Source organism: Capricornis sumatraensis, chromosome 22, assembly GCF_032405125.1.
Source record: "Capricornis sumatraensis isolate serow.1 chromosome 22, serow.2, whole genome shotgun sequence".
Classification (NCBI taxonomy): domain Eukaryota; kingdom Metazoa; phylum Chordata; class Mammalia; order Artiodactyla; family Bovidae; genus Capricornis; species Capricornis sumatraensis.
Window position 1 is genome coordinate 33,330,497 of NC_091090.1, and position 7,679 is coordinate 33,338,175.

Here is a 7,679-nt window from a genome sequence, read left to right on the forward strand (position 1 = left end):
AGTGAGAACTGTTCCACGTGTACAGTAAGTGTTCTACATACAAACGTCAAGCTGTGAACTTTCAACGATGTGAACGCGCATTCTACCAGTCAAGTGTGAGTGAAATTGTGGCTTGCCCTCCATCTCCTCTCATTGACGATCCTTCAGCTCTACCATTTCCTACCTTCTCTCCCTCCTCCAGTCAGTAGCTCTTCTTGCCTCTTCACTCAATGCCAGCCTCTGTATGCCAGCGGTTGTACTATACTATTGTACTTTTCAAGGTACTGTGCTATAAGATTTACTTTTTGTTTTTTTATGTTATTATTTATGTGAAAGTATTATAAATCTATTACAGTACAGTATCATATAGCTGATTGTGTTCATTGGGTATCTAGGCTGACTTTGTTGGACTTATGAACATATTCTCAGAATGGAACTCATTTCAGATGTCAGGGACTTACTGTAGATGTACTGCTGATGAGATCACTGGGGGAAGTGAGTTCCTCGACCTCCTACTCCTCCACCTTGACCTCCTCCTGGGCATAATGTATTTAACATGGAAACAATAAGGGGAATTTTCTGTCTGAATAACAACTTCCTCTTCCCTAGTCTTTTTCCTTTGCCATTGTGTCGTGTCAATAATGAATATTCAGTACCTTACTCAATTCTTATATCATTTACATAATTTTATATCATGGACATAATTCAGTAGCTTACAATTTTTTCATCATCTTAATAAGTACTTCTGACTCTATTTTTTTCTTTTTTTTAATGTTCATGGATTTTATTGTAAGGAATAAGATACAAACTTGTTTATAAACATTATTAAATTTGTCATAGCTCTTGCCTCTTTCAATGTATATTAAGAGTATAGTGATTAAGCACAAAGGGATTCTAATGTTTAAAAAAGATGGAAGTCAATGGGGCAGAAAATGAGATTCAGAATAGCACCTAACTCTCCTGCCCTCCATCACTTTATCTGGTTCCTGACAGAAGTTGTTCCCCTTATAGCAACCAGCCAGAATAGACTCTTGATTTTCTTCACTACTTTTGATACAAATCAGTTGGCACTTGGCCAAATTTATGTATAGCTAGGAGATCTTTAAGATTTACTTATTATTATTTTATGATTTATTTATAACAATCAGAAAAAATACTAACTCATCAATATAATAACATGAAAGTTACTTGTCATTTTCATAATTATTTTTGAAGACTATCTGAATTCAGACAAAAAATTAAAATCTTAGTATTTCACATTAATCGTTCAGAGTGGTCAAATAATTAGTTCCAGTAGTACGTCACTTGAATTCATATCATGTTATGTACATAGTCTATGATAGCAGTTACATATAATACAGATTATTCATTATATTTTACCATTATTTATTTTTGTTTTTACAGGCTATTTTACATCTTACTTATCTTCTTCCTAAATATTGGCATTTACTATATCAACAAATAGAGAGAGGTTTGGCCATGGCAATCCCTGAGAGACAGAATCAAACTACTTTCTAACACTCTAATGAGAAGAAAATGTCTCCTGGGAAAGGGGAGGCAGGATAAGTATTCAGAATCAGGAGAAGAAATGAAGCATATGTATTCATATTCCTTTTTTTCAGGACAGAGGAAAGCTCAAATATACCATCATGTAACTAGCACAGCTTTGCATTCTTCTGTGTGTGTGTGTGTGTATGCACGTGCAGTTGAGGACACTGCTAGGAGGGACATAATGCTCTCTGAAGAGACACACAGTCTTTCTGGGAACAGACATGGCCTTTATTACAACAAAAGCTTCTCAATGCATGGTCTTGGGATTGAGGATTGAGGACATTTACATTCTCTGAATTTGGGGAAGTTATAAGGGGAATGTGCAGAAAAAATTAAGGAGTGGCTCATCAGAATCAATAACCATCTACTTTTGTCCCTCAAATATTAGGATTAAAGGTATGTGATATAACTGATGTCTTTTTAAAAGAGGATTGTGGAAGACAGTGAATTAAAATGTGTAAATGGATAGAAAACATACAAAGCATTATTTAATTCTAGGCATTATTTAATTCTAGACATTATTTTAATCAGCTATTTCCCCTTTCTCTGAAGAGTATAAAATTTACTCAGTTTGCCAGTATCTCTATCATAAAATTGCCATTAATTGTTCTAAACTAATCATTTCACAGGAAATAGACAAATCTCTTATTGTTTGGTAATAGAGATGCCTAGATCATCCTGTGCATGTTACTCCAACCAAAGGATAACATAGTTCATGCTGGGTTATGTTGAGGCATCACCCAGCTAAATATTAGGTCCTCAATGAAATGATTATGGGTGAATTGTGGAAAGCAATGAGAAATTATTTCAACAATCTTTAATAACTAATTTACATAAATTGTATATATTCTCCAAGCATTTTAGAAAGAACAATTTCAGAATAATGAAAGTTAATATTTATTGAGTTTTTCTTGTTTGAGAGGCACTGTTCTATTTCAGGTAAAAAATATTTAACAATGTCTCTTATGTTTTCCTTTGGCTGAGAGGAAACAAAGAAACATTTCATGATGAGAACAGAGATTAATAAGAGACTGAGTCAGTTAAGGATCATTTATGTGGCATTGACCCAAACTGAATTACTTAAGCTGGATGATTTCCAAAGTAGAACCATATAGAAAGTACTTGCATTGGATCTTGGGGTTGAGTGAGTTGGCACATGAAGCCAAGCCATTGAGCTATTAAAATTATCTTGTCTCTATATACCCCAATGTTCATCACAGCACTGTTTACAATAGCTAGGACACAGAAGCAACCTAGATGTCCATCGGCAGATGAATGGATAAGAAAGTTGTGTACATATACACAATGGAATATTATTCAGCTATTAGAAAGAACACAATTGAGTCAGTTCTAATGAGGTGGATGAAACTGGAGCCTAATATATAGAGTGAAGTAAGTTAGAAACAAAAACACCAATACAGTATATTAACACATATATATGGAATTTAGAAAGATGGTAATGATGACCCTATATGAGAGACAGCAAAAGAGACACAGATATAAAGAACAGACTTTTGAACTCTATGGGAGAAGGCAAAGGTGGGATGATTTGAGAGAATAGCATTGAAACATGTATATTGGCATATGTGAAACAGATGAACAGTCCAAATTCGATACATGAAACAGGCACTCAAACCTGATGCATTGGAACAATCCAGAGGGATGGAATGGGGAAGGTGGTGAGAGGGGGTTCAGGACAGGGGGGACACATGTACACCCATGGCTGATTCATGTCAATGTATGGCAAAAACCACCACAATAGTGGAGAGTAATTAGCCTCCAATTATAATAAATAAACTATTTTTTTTAATTATCTTGTCTCCTTCCTCTATGCTTTCATGCATCCAACTATCACTGAAACTCCATCTCAAGACTCAAACTCAGAATCTTGTCAATGTTCAATGGTCACTTAATCTTTTATTATACTGAGTTGGAATAGACAAATACAATTTATCATTGAGCTTGAAACATCTATATTTTTAGACTAATATCACAGTGCATATTTGCTTAATGACTGACTTAATATAGTTTATTTTAATAGTCTGGTAATACTAGGGGATATTGCAGGCAACATCCTATGAGTTTCTTAACATGAGGTTTTTAAAGGGCAAGAGGTTTTGAAACTGATAAAGTGCATTTTAATTCCTTATTTTTAGTTCATGGTTTATCTCTATAATGTTTCCATTTTAACTCAAAACAACTCAGCAAGAAAGATGGGAAGGGCTTCATCATCCTTCCCTTACAGAGAAATGATGGATCAGAAACTTTAAATCAAGAAAATGTGTCAGGTGAGAGACAGAAGAATGTGCCAAATTGTTGTACTTCCTATGATGCTCCTTATCTGCAGACTCCAGACACCTGCCATGAGCATCTCACTCTCTTTCTGTAGACAGTGATTAAAATTAAACATTCTTGCTATGTGCATAAAGCTGACTTCTACTACATGGATCTCAGGGTCCCTGCACAAAGATCAATAGAGAGCAAATTCTGAAAACAATAGAAAGAATAATGAAAAAAATCAGATTTTACTTGGTGTAGTATTAGTCTCAGTGACAGGGAGGGAGAAGGGAATTTGACTATGTTTCTTTATATTCTCACCTCCAGTGCACTCAGACATTTATTTATAAATATTTAGTATTTATTTCTAGGCAAAGTACCATTCTTTATTAGTTTAAATATTTAGAAGCACTCACAGACCTTCACTATCTTGGATGTCTTAATTTTTTTCAGCTGTCTCTGAACTTTATGAGGTTTTAAAAAGTACTTATCACAGGATGACTTTTTATTCATCCTGAGAGTCTAAGAATATTGAATGACTATCAGCATTTATTAGCCTTTGTGCAATCGGCCCTCCTGTGTGCCATCTACCAGTAGGTTTCTCCCATTCCCCACATCCTCAACTCTCATCCCCAATACCGGTATTTGTATTTGCTGTCTACAGTCTAAATGGACAAGAATATTTATGAAATGAAATCTTAATGATGTCACTACTTAAGAAAGAGTGAGGCATTCTTCTTTTCTGGTTGGGATTTTTTCCTTGGCTCCTCCATCGGTGTCACTGAGGAAACTTTAGTTTCTCCCAGACACAGGAAGGTTGAATGAGTAAGAAACATATTTGCTTATTTAACTGACAAAATGAATGGCAACTTGTCTACATCTAGAGTATTCTATATAACTGCATAGTCTATCATTGAGAAGTTAGGATATTTCAGAAATTTTTTAGGCTTAAAAAAATGAAAGTCAACTATTATCTTTGTTTTCTTTGCCACAACCTTAACTGAATTGTGTTGCTACATAAGAAATATAGATATTAAATTATATTAGTTAATTTAATTAGATACAATGCAAGGTGAGTGATGTGAAAGTCCTTGGGACTCTTTGTGACCCCAAGGACTGTAGCCTGCCAGCCTCCTCCATCCAGGAAATTCTCCAGGCCGGAATATTGGAGTGGGTGGCTGTTCCCTTCTCCAGGGAATCTTCCCAACCCAGGGATCAAACCCAGGTCTCGTGCATTACAAGTGGATTCTTTACCATCTGAGCTGCCAGGGAAGCCCACAATGCAAGGTAAATGTTTACAAATGCTTTAACATAAGTGTAAATGCATTGTAATAGACTACAATGTGTAAACAAATTTTTCAAAGTCATATACACTGAGGGTCCCTGAATTGTGCAGAGTTTTTATTTCACATTGAACAGAATTTTGAATCAGTCCACTTGTTTCTCTCCTTAACTTTGTGGAACTGTGGCATACCTCAGTGGATATACAAATTAGTAGATTAAAATGATTCATAATATACAACTATTTTTCGCAGGACATAACATCCATGTGGCATTTTTATATTTGAATCTCTATATGTATAGATTATAGACAGATAATTATATATAGAATCTATGTAATTATATATAAAATCTGTTTATGTATGTATTTTTTACTTTTTCTCTTTCTATCACAGCAGATGATTAGAAAAATATGAAATGGAAATGAAGAGAATGAACAGGAGGAATGATTAGGGACTTTAGGGACTGTGACATAAAATTCAGCAAAAGGAGTATATATGAAGGTAAATTTATTGTAAGAGTATGCAAGTATACAGGCACTGCTATGGCTAATATTTAAGTACATAACCACTTTTCTACATGCCTCTGTGAGAATTAACTCACTTAATCCTCATAACAACTGCATTAGGAAGATACTTCTATCACTTCCTTTTAAAATGGGAAAACTGAGGAACAAATATTTAAGGAAATGTTAGCCATGACTCAGTGTTAGATGGCTGCACTAGGAATTTAACCCACAAAGACTGTCAGCACTCTTGATTACTGTGCTATTTAGCATGGATTTGAATGTGTGTTTCTGTCAGTATAAGATATATGTGTATATGCAAAAATGTATATCTTTGTACATATGCTTTTGTGAACACATAAGCACACAAATTTTGTCTGTTCATAATAATTTGGAACCTCAAAATGCATACTTTTGTTCTATATATACTGGCATCAAACATTAATGTGGGATAAACAGTGATGTGTTTTAAACAAATGTAGAATAAACATGACTTCAGTTTATACTAATGAAAACATAACAGTTCAGAGGAATAGGAAAAAACCTCCTCATTCTTTTGCTCTTTCATAGCAAACATTATTTAGGATTTTCCTTGAAGACATTTCCAAAAAAATTTAAACTGCAGTACATCCATATTTAGAACAAGGAATATTTTTGTCAGGAATTGGTAGTAACTATCAGATTGAGAGACAAATAGCTGTCACATTTGAGATACTTAAAGGAGATGAAATTTATCATAATTACCTTCAGAAAATAGAATAAGTGCCACTAGACAGCATATATATGCAGTCAGAGTAAAGCTTAATATTCTAATTTTTTCATTACACGAGAACTTATTTGTTGTTATGGTTGGTGGAAATAATGGTATAAATAAAGTTCTTCACTCCCAAACTTCTTGAGTCTATTTTAAGGAAGAAATGAACAATCAATCGTCCTTGGAGTAATGTCAATGCTCAAATGTCAGTTAGAGAGTGGTGGGAAGATGGAGTGGAAGGGCCATGTAACTGACCAGAACAAGGGCAAGGGAGAGGCGGAGTTGGAGGAGAAAGTTCCAGAGAGGAGATGAAGCTATGCTGAAACTCAATAATAGATTGTTCAATAGATGGACAAATAAGGAGGCAAATTTCCAGGCCCTTCCACCAGGGGAAAATAAACACAAAGAAAAGGAAATATATGCATACAAGGCACATATTAAAAGATGCAAGCAGTTTGCTGTGACTACAACATATGGTCCATTGGATAAAAAGTGAGATAGAAGTCTATCAATAGTCTACCTTGATCTATAGATTTTCATCAATTATATTAAGAAATTTGATTTTTAACTTGGAGCAAGGGTAATTTTCATTTAGCAAACAACAATCCGATGGAGAAAGCTTGGCAGATGAGATATATTTTTTTTTAAAAACTGTTGCAATGATGTGACTATCTCAGCAGTACAATATAGACATGATGTGAATGGCTGTGACAGTCTTCACATGGTTGCCTCTTCTTCATTCACATCTCAGCTCAGGTTTCTCATCATTAAGAACCCTTTTGGAACAGCCAGTCTAAGTAGGTCAGTCACCAGAACTTACCCAAGTTTTAATTCTCTGCATTGTAACAATTATTTATTGAATAGTCATTTAATTATTGCTTTCCTTAACTAAATAAGTTCCCTTTGGAAAGAAGTGGTATTTTTTCATTGTTTTAAACCAGGACCTACAGTAACTGCAAAATACTTTGAAAGTATTCTGCTTAATAAATACTTGTTGAGTGAATGAGTGAAGAAAGTAAGTCAGTGGGAAAAGAAGAGGAAAGAAATAGGTATTTGAGGAACTTCATTTGATAAAAAGAAGGAATGAAAGAGATTTGTGCTTACTTTTTTTCCCCATTTTATGCCTGCTGACTAGATACACTGTGGACAAATCAGTTGGGATAGTTACATAAAATAGTACTGGTTGCAGGATGAGTATAACTTCCAAACTTTAAAAATTTTAAATTATAGGTAAGAAATTTATCTCTTTGGCTCACTGGAGCTTATTAAGAGTAATATAAAGAGTTATATTTCTATCCGAAAGAATTTTCCTGATGACTTTGCTCTTCTTTT